Source organism: Canis lupus, chromosome 19 (assembly GCF_003254725.2).
Source record: "Canis lupus dingo isolate Sandy chromosome 19, ASM325472v2, whole genome shotgun sequence".
NCBI lineage: Eukaryota > Metazoa > Chordata > Mammalia > Carnivora > Canidae > Canis > Canis lupus.
The window spans coordinates 28386834-28399852 of record NC_064261.1 but is presented as its reverse complement, the minus strand read 5'-3'; the positions used below and the strand labels follow the sequence as shown (position 1 = coordinate 28399852).

Below are 13019 nucleotides of genomic sequence, written 5' to 3'. Positions count from 1 at the left end.
AGGGTGTGGCTCATAGTCAAAGACCAGTTGATATGGAGAATCACAGGCCCCAGCCCCTTATCTCAATTTGGGACAACTTTTCCCTCTGCCCAATTTTGTCATTCTCAATTCTGTCTCCCACAAATTTATCTCACAAGAACATTTCTCCATAAATGTATCCAGTTCTCTTATAGTCAGTCTAGAGATAACCCTATGATAGGTATTTATAGGTTATTTTCTGTATCGTACTTCCATTCCAATATTCCTGGTGTATCTTCTCATTAAATATTATAGGAAGTGACTACCAAGCCATCCAAAAGCAAGGGTTCATCCCATGTTTGGCCCATACTTGTATAAAGGAAATAATTTGAGTCTTGTAAGACTGGTGCCTTGGAAAAAATAAGGGAGCTGCTTGAGATAGTGATAGGTAGGATGGTATAAAACATGGGACAATGTACCAGGCAATCCAGCTGCCTGGGGAAATGAACATCATAAAATACAAGGACTCTTTCAGTAACCTTAGATGAGCACTTGGACAATTGTAATTTGGTGTCAAGGAAATCGTGAGCTGAAAGGACTGTGACTTATGATGTATGTAGGATATCTTTATTTACATACATATATTAGCAAAATTGGGATTATTCTCTCTATAAACTTTGATGTACTATTTTCTCTCAGTATTTAAAATTCTTTAGGTCATAAAATAATGTTCAATAGCATAACTTTTGATGATTTCATAATTTTATATACTAGATATGCACCATAATTTATTTACCTACTTCTGTATTTTTGGACATTTATATTATTTTCTCATTTTTTTGCTATTATAAATAATACTAAAATGACTATCATTGCACATAAATCCCAATGAGTATTTCTGATTATTTTCTGGCGATAAATCTGTGGAAGTGGGATTACTGAGTCAAAAGGAAGACCATTTTGAAAGCTTTTGATATATTGCAGAGCTGTGACCCATAAGTGTAAAATATGCACTCCTTTCAGCCTTTCATTCAGGATATGTTTATTGAGTTGTACAAAACAATGGAAACTCTTTCTAGACGTTGGGGGGAAAAGGCAGAGCAGGGTATTATTCTCAGGTTTCTTATATTTCAGTGGGAAAGCAATGATAACTAGCAGCAAATATAAGATAATGCTAGAGAGTGATAAGTTAGTTCTATGAAGAAAAGCTAAAGCAGGTGGTAGGATATAATGAAGACATTTGTGACATGATCAGAGAGCTCTTGGAGGAAGGAAGTGACTGAAAAATCCAAATGACAGCTGAACTAGCCATGCAAAGAAATAATTGTCTACTCATAGCATGACCAAAAAGTACCCATTTAAAAAAAATCTGATTTTATAGGTGATAGTGGGATCTCATTGTTATGCTCAATTTTATCCTTTAATTATTTTTCAACTCTTTCTTTTTCATGCTTATTGATCATTTGCATTGTTCTCCTTATGATAGTCCCATCACGATTTGTCAATTTATGTATCTACCGGAGTGTTAGAGGTTTCCTTGCTAATCTTTAAGGATTCCTCACATGCTTAATATAATAACTTCTCAAAAGTCAATGTGTGTGCTGGATATTTATTCCCAATTTCCATTTGCCCTTTACTTTCATTTTTAGTATTTCTATGGAACTTCTCTTTCTCTTCAGATTTTTACATAGTCAAATCTATTCGTCTTTTCCTTTGTGATTTTCCATTTGCAACATGGCTTTCAAAATGACTTTCAAACGATCGTTTTTGTAATTTAGAAGCAAAAGTTCTCCTAGAATGATAGAAATTGAATTTGAACCTAGGTATCTCTGATCCCCAAAGCCTCCTTTCTTTTCATTGTAGCACACTACTTTAAAAATGAGCTGGCTTGTATAAATAAAGCCTGTGATTTTAGTTTTTTAACTTGTCCTTTATAGCCAGCCAGCCAGCTAAAGTATTGTTACTATCTAGAACAAATGAAATACAAGAAAAAATAAACTCTGATGTCTTTGGATTGTGAGATCTGGGGCAAGATGTTGTTTGGGCCCAATTAGTATAATCCAAGAAGTCAGGCAAGCCCCAGTGTAAGGGGGAATGCAAGTAGTCCTCAGAGTCCCAAAATGGTATCAAATTATTAGTTCTAGGGTCAGGAGATAAGAAAATAAAGCTATCAACTAGAGTCAGAGACGTATGAGGCAGAAAGGCTGGAGCTGCAAATATAAAAAATATGGTTTGGTGCTTGATTTCCTCTTAGCCATAGGCTTTTTTTTTTTTTTTCTTTTTTTTAGATTTTATTTTTATTTATTTGAGAGAGAGCATGAGTGGTGGGGAAGGGCAGAGGGAGAGGGAAAAGCAAACTCCCCGCTGAACAGGGAGTCCTACTTGGAGCTCAATCCTGAGACCCTGAGTCATGACCTGAGCAGAAGGCAGACACGTAACTGATTGAGCTACCCAGGTGCCCCTGAGCCATAGGCTTTTGATGTTAATTAGGACCAGGAACTTGATTTATCTGTCAGGGCAGAAACAGGCCCTAGAGTGGCCTGCTGTGCGTTTTCATTCAGAGGAATTAAAGAATATGTACTCTGCAATACAAAACAGCATAATATAAATACACACATATCCACATGCAATTTTATGTATGAGTCTTCATTAGATTATTAATTGTAACAGACATTATTTCAAGTGTTTTCATTTCCTCTCTTCTGGTATGCCCCAAGCAAAGCAAGTTTATGAGGAAAGTGTATCCTTTTCTTGAGCAGCCAGGACTATATGTTTTTTTTTAAATATTTTATTTATTTGTTTGAGAGAGAGAGTGAGAGTGAACAAGTGGGGGGAGGGACAGAGGGACAAGCAGACTCCCTGCTGAGTGGGGAGCTTGACTTGGGGCTTGATCTCAGGACCCCAGGATCATGACCTGAGCTGAAGTCAGACGCTTAACTGACTGAGTCGTCCAGTTGCCCCAGGACAATAGGTTTGATGTAAACTTTTTCCTGGTCTGATAAGAATAGAGAAGATATGTTGCTACTGACCTTTCTTTCCTATATTTTTTAGTTACTTTTTATTTCATATTCTGCATTACACTTGCTACACTCCAGCATCAGTTTATATCCAACTACATCTCAAACTTGGAATCCTTACACTTCCTCCAGAATCTTCTCACAAATCCGTTTCCCATGCTTGTAATTTATATGTACCCTCCAGGTTTTCACCTCATAAAAGGGTAAAGAAAAAAGAGACCTTTGTTTCTACGGTGTAAGGAGTTGAGGTCCCAGCAGTTCTGTCAGTGTGGCAGTTGATGAGCACTGGTCAGCCCGTATAAAACAACTCACAAAAAGAATCAAGACTCTCCTTCGAATGCTGCATTTGAGTCCTCTAATAATTTTTATCCAAGAAAAGACACCATTGTACCAGTCATTTACACCAGCAATGCTACTGTGACTATCAATATTAGCATCCCAGTTATCACTAAATACTCTTGGTCATTCCCCTTGTGAATAATTGCACATAGCATGATCTACTCTTTCTATAAAGCCTGGAATAACATACTTAAGACTCACACTTGAGAAGCAAAATATAAATGCCCCTCTTTTCTGGTGCTCCTGTTTTCATGGAGCAATAAATGAAGAAGCAGGAATGAAGATACATGCAAACGCATAAAAGTAACTCTGGTTCATAAGAAAATCTATCATTTACAGGCAGGTGGAGTGAAAATGGTACAGGTTTTGGAGACTTTCAGCCCTGAATGAAACTGCAGCTCTACACAAAAGGTTTTTGTGAAATTGATTTATACTCTCTATTTACCACTTCTAGAATGATGCTTGGCCTATGATAGTTGCTCATTACGAAAGTAACAATAAGAGCAAAACAATTTTAGATTTTCTGTTCAGTAAGTGAGGTTCTAAGTAAAAGGACCCACTTTGATGTTTATGGTAATTAGATGTTTTCCTTTGAAATAATATGAAACCAAAATTCCTAGTGTTCTAGTATAATCTCCTTGTTCCTGCCCATGATTCTTTTGAACAGTGAGACAACAATATTCTCTAGGAAGAATCTGTATTTTGACAATTGTGCATTTGCTTGATAGTATTTTCTGAAATAAGTAGTAGTGGTTTAGCTATGTTGCAGATACTACAGTGCTTTTCATGTGTGTCTATATTTTTCCAAACGCAAAATAAAAGTTCAGAAAAATCAATTACAGCATGTGACCCTGTTTTACTAATTATATCAAATCAAAAATCAGTTTTAGCCTCTTCTTCTGAGGCTGTAAATAAAATCCCCAACTGGGTGGCATATTTCCTGTCAAGACAAAGAGAGAGCCAATTAGCAGAAGCAAGTTCATCTGGTAAGGCCTAAAGAGACCCACGCCCCAGTTTGTATTTTGTCTACTTACATGATATGAAAAACTAATTAAACTTTAAAAAATCTCACTGTCCTCATTTGTCAAATGCAGATAGTGACACTGATCTTCCCAATGCATAAAGTTATTAGGAGGGCCACCTAGCACAACAGTGGAAATGTGCTGTAACAATGCAAATGCAGTACAGAATCACACTTTCTTGACAGAACTTGTTGCCAGTCAAGGCTTCTGCTGTGAGTTGCCTTAGGTTATACAATTCAAGGTGAAGGCCCAGAATTCAAACCATCAAATAGAATATCTAGGAACTACAGAATGGAGAATAGGCTGGTCTAGGGTGAAAAACAGATAAGAAGTAAGGAAAGAAATTCCTAGTAAGAAAATAGATTCAGAAAAGAAAGATTTAAAGGCTCTGACTGCAAATAAGTATTGCTGAGCATAACTGCTCCCCAACATACCAGGTTTCGAAGGACCCATTGTGTTTCAACAGCTAATGTTGGACAGATGTAGCTGGACTGGTTGCTATGGAGACACTATGGGGGGACCTCCCACCTCATCATAATGGTTATTAACCCCACACACAACCTTGGAACTTTAGAAGGGTGGAGGCCGGAAGACACCTGTGTCCATGAGTTCCTTCCATTTATATACTGCAGAATATCGTTTGACTCCAGAGAAAAAATGTTTAGCAATGCATTTGGGGAAGGTTATGAGCAAATAAGAAAATATGTGCTTTATCTCTGACTTAAATATGATTTGAAGCATTAGTTGACAGCCTATGAAAGGGATTTCAAAGAGAAGAATCCACCTTCAGCTCTTGGGAAGCGTCATTTGGCTTTTTGGGAAAATATGAATTTTCTGAACTTCATCGCTAATCGAAAATGAAGTTACTGTATTAGTCAGGTTTCCCTAGAGAGTATGTGTGTACAAGAGAGACAGAGAGACAGAGATATTTTAAAGAATTGGCTGACAAGATTATGAGGGCTGGAGAGTCTGAAATCCACAGGGTAAGCTGGCAGGCTGGAAATTCATTGAAGCATTGATGTTTATATTCTTGAGTCTGAAGTTCGCAGAGAGGGCGAGCAGACCTGAAACACAGGCCAGATTTCTATATCAGTCTTGAGGAAGAATTACTTTGAGAAACCTCAGTTTTGCTCTGAAGTCTTACAACTAATTGGCTAAGGCCCACTCATATCATGGAGAGTAATTTGCTCTACATAAAGTCAACTGATTGTAAATGTTAATCACATCCACAACTACTTTTACAGAGACATCTAGACTAGTATTTGACTAAACAATTGGGTACTATAGCCTAGCCAAGTGGACACAGAGAGCTGACTATCACAGATCCTTACCTCATAGGGGTAAAGGTGATAAAATATAGAACATTTAGCAAGGGTGTTGACACAAATTACTTTGTCAGTATTTAGTTTGAGTAACTGGTAGTACTAAGGAATTTAAAGGCAATACATTTCAAATACATACATATATGCCTAAAATCTTTTCCAGTTAGCTAGATAATATATGTATATTAAAGAAATTGATGTGATTTGGGTCAATGAAACCAGAGAAAACAATGTTATGTATGGAAAGGAGCACAGCATTTTTATGTATCAGACACAAGTCTGAATCTAACTTATGCTCTACTTTGGATAAGCTGCTCTCATCCTCAATTTCTTTGTCTGAAAAATGGATCTAATAACGTCACTTCAAAGGGTTTTGGAAATACACAAAGCACCTAGAACATGGAGTTTTTCAGAAAATATAGCCTAATATATAAAAATTAGTATTATTTTTTTTCTATTCTCTATTTTCAGCTTGCTGAGTTGAAGCACATTCTCCCATCTGAGGAAAACATTATAACATTACATAACTTTCTGTTTATGATTACTAAATTCAGTCCAGGATAGTGTATAAATTCAACCTCATACAGTAAAGGTTTTGTCTCCTTCCCATTGGCTATAACCAAGGGTGAAAGTCTTTCAGAGGAGACCGGGCATGGCTTGTTCTTTCACTTCTCCTTGCCATCCCTCTTCTGAACTCTGAGTGAAGGGTTATAATGAGCCAGTAATTGTCATTGGCAGCTGCAGGGTGCTGACACGATGCAGAATTGCCCTGGCCTTCCCCTAATGCGTAAGGCATCTGCAGACCTGGTATTATGTGTATAGAGTGTACGGTCTTCCACTGAAGACTACTTTTTTTTTGAGGTATAATTGGCATAAAACATTATGTCAGTCTTAGGTGGACAGCATAGTGATTTCATATTGATATGTATTGCAAAAGGATCATCACAATAAGTCTACTTAACATCTTTTACTATATGTAGTCGTAGAAATTTTTCCTGTGATGAGAATTTTTAAAAATCAATTAATTAATTAATTATTTCATTAATTCTCCACACCCAGCATGGAGCCCAAAATGAGGCCTGAACTCATGACCTAGAGATCAAGACTGAACTGAGATCAAGAGTTGGATACTTAACCAACTGAGCCACGCAGGGACCCTTCTATGACGAGAACTTTTAAGATTTATTTTCAAATATGCAATACAGCATCAACAGTTATAGTCTTCATGCTGTGCATTACATTCCATGACTTATTTTATACTGGAAGTTTGTACTGCTTCACTCCCTTCACCAATTTTGACCACCACCCCACATTCTGACTCTAACAACTACCAATCTGTTCTCTGTATCCACGAGGTCTATTTGTTTTATTTATTTATTTATAGATTCCACATATAACTGAAATCATATGGCATTTGTCTCTCTCTGACTTATTTCACTTAGCATAATGTCCTCAGGGTCCATGCATATTGTTGCAAGTGGCAAGATTCCATTCTTTTTTATGACTGAAAAACATTCCAGTATGTGTGTATATGAATTATCCATGAATGGACACTTAGGTTGTTTCCATATCTTGGAATTACAATGCTTCAATGAACATAAGGATGCATATACCTGGTGTTTTCATTTTCTTCAGATAAGTACCCCAAAGTGGAATTGCTAGATCACAAGGTAGTTCTATTTTTAATTCTTGGAGGAACCTCCATACTGTCTTCCATGGTGGTTGTACCAATTTACATTTCTATCAACAGTGTACCAGGGTTTTCTTGTATCCACATCCTTACCTGCACTTTTTAGTTCTCTTTTTGATAACGACTATTCTAACACATATAAGGTCATCTCATTAGCGTTTTGATTTGAATTTCCCTAGGGATTAATCATGGTGAGCATCTTTTCATGTGTCTGTTGACCATCTGTATATCTTCTTCAGAAGAATGTATACTCAGATCCTCTGCCAATTTTTAGGTGGAATTTTTTAAATTTTATTTTATTTTTGCTATTGAGTTGTATGTCCTATATTTTTTATATTAACCTTTTATCAGATATATGGTTTGCAAATATTTTCTCCCATTCAGTTGGCTTTTTGTGTTGCTGATGATGTCCTTTGTTATGTAGAAGATTTTAAATTTAAAGTAGTCCCACATGAAGGCTACTTTTAGAGGGGCATATGTGTCTCTTCATTGGCTGCCTTCATCGATAATCCACTTTCAACATTTTCTCTTCAGAAGGAGCCACGAAACTATGAGGTCCTCTTGCTTCTGTCTCCCGGGGGCGTTTGGGAATCTGGGAGGGGAGCAGCATACTTATTTCTATTGGTTGGGGCTACTCTTATAAAATTCCCACGTTCAAATATCAACTTGTTTGACAAAAAGCAGATAGTCCTCTTTGTTTGCATTTCTGAGGGCACACACTTCAAGTTCCTAGAGAACTCTCATAATATAATGTTGTCAGGAAGCATTAGGATAGCCCTATAGATTTGTAATGCTGTGAACATCATCTGGTGAGTGAAATGCCCATCTATCTTTCTTGACATACTCAACCTCTGAGGATGGTTTTCTCAGAGCTCCACTACCTATTATCTGTTGGCTTTTGGGGTGAATTGGTGAGGGGGATCATAGGAGAGAGTAACGTCTTTGGTACCATGGGTGTTTTATTCCCTAGGACTGAAAATGTTTTTTAAAAATGACTCTCTTTGTTTCTCCTTACCCCTCCTCAGTCATCCATTACACATCCTGGGTTGAAGTTATCCAGTGGCAATCATTCCAGAAATATTTCCATCTCATCTTTGTATCTGGCTCCATTCATTTATGGCTCTTTTCTGAATGCTGAATTATGGAGCAACTAGGAAAATTTCACTCAGCATCCTATTACAGTAGCTATTATTAGCAGCAGCAGGAACTGTAGCTCCTTTGTGCACACCAAATTGGTAGCCCTCTGTTTTTCTCCTTTATGACCATTGTATAATATATAGTTTCTGGATGGTGGCTTTTTGGGGCATAAATATTGTAACTTTCTTCTACATAGATTTCCAATAGGGACTCCTCTACAATCATTTCATGGTTTTAAAATAGTTCCATACCCTCTTCAAGACCTTGTTTCTTGTTTCAGAGAGAATTATCAGTCTTCCTCAGGCTGAGAAAAATAACATTCAGAAAATAGAATTATAACACATTCCCCAGGGCTTTTTTTTTTCTATCGGGTGACTGTAAAGGAAGCCAACTAAGGCACTTCACCAGGGTTGTCATTTTTCTGCATGCAAATCCTGGCCACATCTTCCTTTAGACTCCACCTTCCTGTGTATGTGGCTCAATTCCCAGTTCAACTAATTATCTAACATTGAAACCAAGAAGCAACAAAATCCTGGGTAATCTAGAAGAACTCCATTCTTATGAGTTGAAATATCATGCTGTACTGCCCTGGGGGTGCTGTTTTAATCATGGCCCATGCTATTCAGGCTTAGTTAAACATAACTGTAGGTATTTCTTAATTAGTACCTTGAAAGAGCTGGCAGTGAAATATTTTGAATAGGCCCATGGTAAGTAAACTAATTTTTATCTACCTGAGGCCAAACAGAACATTAGGATGCCCTTGGCAGGGTCATAATCACCCCTCCCTTCAACCCAACATTCTGTTAAACTGGAACCAGAGAAAAATTAGAGTTTCACTTAATCTAAATTGAATACCTTTTTACTGATGTTTGTCACTCATATAGAAGATGTCCTTTCTTCAAATTTCTCATGGATAATCCCCAAACAAAACTAGACTTTTCTGGGAGCATCAGGGAAAAATGTAGAGCTTGCTGAAGATCCTGTAAGACAGAGATGATGAGTTCCCGTGGCCCAGCGCTGAGCTTTGAAGTAGCAAAATCATTCTCCAGATGGCATTTACTTAGTCTCCATTTTCTCCCCTTCCTATCTTGTGTTTAGATTTCCTGGCTTTTGACTACTTATCTGACATCTCTTTCTCTTCACTCCTTCCCACAGGTTTCTTAGTTTCTCTGCTGGAGTCATTTCAATCTGCTCCAGCTTCTTTATTTTGTGTTCTGTGTCTATTTCCTAAAACTGTTTTCAAGGGCTTCAAATACTTTGATTTTTGAGGATTTTGTGCACACTAAGGGAAAGACAGTTTCGTTTCTAGGATTCTCCTTTTTCTTAAGGCAACACGTTATAACAAATAACAAATAATGTCTTCTTGTTACATACTAATATTCAAAATAAGGGATTTTTAAAACTTCTACTCAATGCAAGATAAAATGATTTATAATTTACTATTTACCAATTATGTGCTGAAACCAATGTTAAATGGCACCTTATATCCCATTGATATATCTGTTGATATTTTAGCATCCTTTGTAGACTGATACCTCTAGCAGAGGCCTAGATGGCCAGCTCACTAATAGGTGTCTGGGTGATCCTGGCCCTGAGTTCTACCAAGCATATTAATCCATATATACAATACTAAGGTCAAATAAAACTGAGATTTAAGCACTACAGAATTTTTAAAAATGAATTTTAATAAATGTACATAACATAAAACTTATAATTTTAAACATTTCTTGGTATAGTTCAGTGATATTAGATACATGTATGGTGTTGTGAAACCATCACCACCATCCATCTCTACAGATCTTTCCACCTTGCAAAATGGAAGCTCTATACACATTAAACAATAGCTTCTCATTTCTCCCTCTTCCTGCCCTGAAAGCCACCATTCTACTTTCTGTCTCTATGAGTTTAAGTACCTCATTTATGTAGAATCATATAATGTTTGTTCTTTTGTGACTGGCTTATTACACTTGACCCGATGTCCTCTAATTTCATCCATGTTATAGTGTGTTACAGGATTTCCCTCCTTTTTAAAGCTGAATACTATTCCATTGTATGTACACATCACATTTTGTTTACCTCACCCAACCATGGTTGTGTGGGTTGCTTCCATATTTTAGCTCTTGTGAATAATGCTGCTATGAATATGGGTGTGCAAATAACTTTTCGAGTCCTTGCTGTCATTTCTTTTGAGTATATGCCCAGAAGTGGAATTGCTAGGTGATATGGTAATTCTATTTTTAAGTTTTTGAGGAATGAGCATACCATTGTCCACAATGGATGTACCATACATTCCCACCAAGAGTAAACAAAGGTTCTAATTTCCCCCAAATTCTTACCAACATTTGTTGTTCTCTTTTCTTTTCTTTACTTTTTTTCTTAATAGTAGCTATCCTAATGTGTGAGGTAGTATAGCTTTGATTTGCATTTCACTAGTGATTAGTGATACTGAGCATCTTTTCATGTGCTTGTTGGACATTTGTGGATCCTCTTTGGAGAAATATCTATTCAAATCCTTTGCCCATTTTTATCTTCTAATTAATTAATTTATTTTTAAAGATTTTATTTATTTATTCATGAGAGACACACAGAGAGGCAGAGATAAAGATATAGGCAGAGGGAGAAACAGGCTCCCTGTGGGAGCCTGATGCAGGACTCAATCCAAGGACCCTGGGATCATGACTTGAGCCAAAGACTCAACCACTGAGCCACCCAGGTATCCCATTTTGCCCATTTTTTAAATCATATATGTTTTCTGTTGTTGTCTGGTTTTACAAATTCTCTGTATACTCTGGACATGTATTAGGTATATAATTTTAAAATAGGGGATCCCTGGGTGGCGCAGCGGTTTGGCGCCTGCCTTTGGCCCAGGGCGCGATCCTGGAGACCCAGGATCGAATCCCACATCGGGCTCCCGGTGCATGGAGCCTGCTTCTCCCTCTGTCTGTGTCTCTGCCTCTCTCTCTCTCTGTAACTATCATAAATAAATAAAAATTAAAAAAAAAAAAAAATTAAAAAAAAAAAAAAAAAAAAAAAAAAAAAAATAATTTTAAAATATTTTCTTCCATTCTATGGGGTACTTTCTTTATTCTATTGTTAATGTTTGTGATGCACAATTTTAAAAAAATTTTTGAGAAGTCCAATTTGCCTATTTATTTATTTATAATTTTATTTTGTTACCCGTGTTTTTGGTGTCATATGTAAGAACTCACTGCCAAATCCAAATGTGATGAAGCTTTTATCCTATGTTTTTTTCCCCCAATGTTTCATAGATTTAGGTCGTACATGTTGGCCTTTCATCCATTTTGAATTAAGTTCTTTGGATAATGTTAGTTAAGAAATCAACTTCAATTTTTTGCATGTGATAATCCAGTTTTCCCAGAATCATTTGTTGAAAAAATTGCCCTTTCCCTATTGGCTTATCCTAGAACCCTTGTCAAAAATAATTTGATCATATCTGTGAAGCTTTGTTTTTGGTCAATATCCAATTCCTTTTGGTTTATATGTCTGTCTTTTGTCAGTATTACATTGCTTTGATTACCATAGCTTTACAGAAAGTTTTGAAATCAGAAAGTGTGAGTCCTGTAGGGTTTTTTGTTTTTGTTTTTGTTTTTTGTTTTTTCTGTTGTTGTTTTTTGTTTTTTTCCAAGATGGTTTTAGCTATTTGGGGACCTTTGAGATTCCAGTTGAATTTCAGAATATGTTTTTCTCTTTCTGCAAACAACATCATTAAGATTTTAATATTAATATTAAGATTACATTGAATCTGTAGAGTGTTTTGGATTGTATGGGCCTTTCAACAATAGTAAGCCTTCCAATTCATGAATATGGGATGCTTTCTCATTTATTGATGTATTTTTTTCATTTCTTTCAGCAAAATTTTGAAGTTTTCATTACACCAGTCTTTCAGCTACTTGGTTAATTTAATTACTAAGTATTTTCTTTCTTTCTTTCTTAATTTTGATGCTATTTAAAGGGATTATTTTTGTAATTTCCTTTTCATATTCAATTTTTGTGCGTAGAAATGCAATCGATTTTTTTGTTGTTGTTGTTGACTGTCTATCCTGCTACTTTCCTGAGTTTGAGAATGATTGTTATTAGTTCTTCTTTAACTATTTGGTTAAATTCATCCATGAAGTCATTGTGTCCAGAGTTTTTCTTTATCAAAATACTTCTGCTTTTGTTTTCTAAATATTTTATGTATTCATGAGAGACACAGAAAGAGAGAGAGAGAAGCAGAGACATAGGCAGAGGGAGAAGCAGGCTCCATGTGGGGAGCCTGATGTGGCTGGCATTTGATCCTGGGACTCCAGGATTATGCCCTGAGTCAAAGGCAGACGCTCAATCACTGAGCCACCCAGGCGTCCCTGTCAGGATACTTTTGATTACTGATTCAATCATATTAGTTATAGGACTACTCAGATTTTCTATTTCTTCGTGACTTAGTTTTGGTAGGTTTTGTGTTTCTATGAACTCATCCATTTTATATCTTATCCAGCTTGTTGATGTATAATTATTCATGGTACTATTTCTAATC

General features: G+C 36.4%; 1 long non-coding RNA gene across 8 annotated transcripts in view; it reads right to left on the bottom strand.

Moving 5' to 3' along the window:
- LOC112647630 (uncharacterized) overlaps positions 1-13019 on the bottom strand; it is an 87105-nt gene that overhangs the window by 70372 nt on the left and 3714 nt on the right. For 6 of the 8 annotated variants that reach the window (XR_007403934.1, XR_007403933.1, XR_004807067.2 and 3 more), the window contains exons 2-3: positions 9341-9465; positions 4771-5400 (exon numbers count right to left, since the gene is read on the bottom strand). This is a non-coding gene — a long non-coding RNA (uncharacterized LOC112647630). Of the gene's footprint in view, positions 1-1050; positions 2954-4150; positions 4255-4770; positions 5401-9340; positions 9466-13019 lie in introns of those variants that run through there. The other 2 variants (XR_003128392.3, XR_003128395.3) reach the window with 2 other exon arrangements.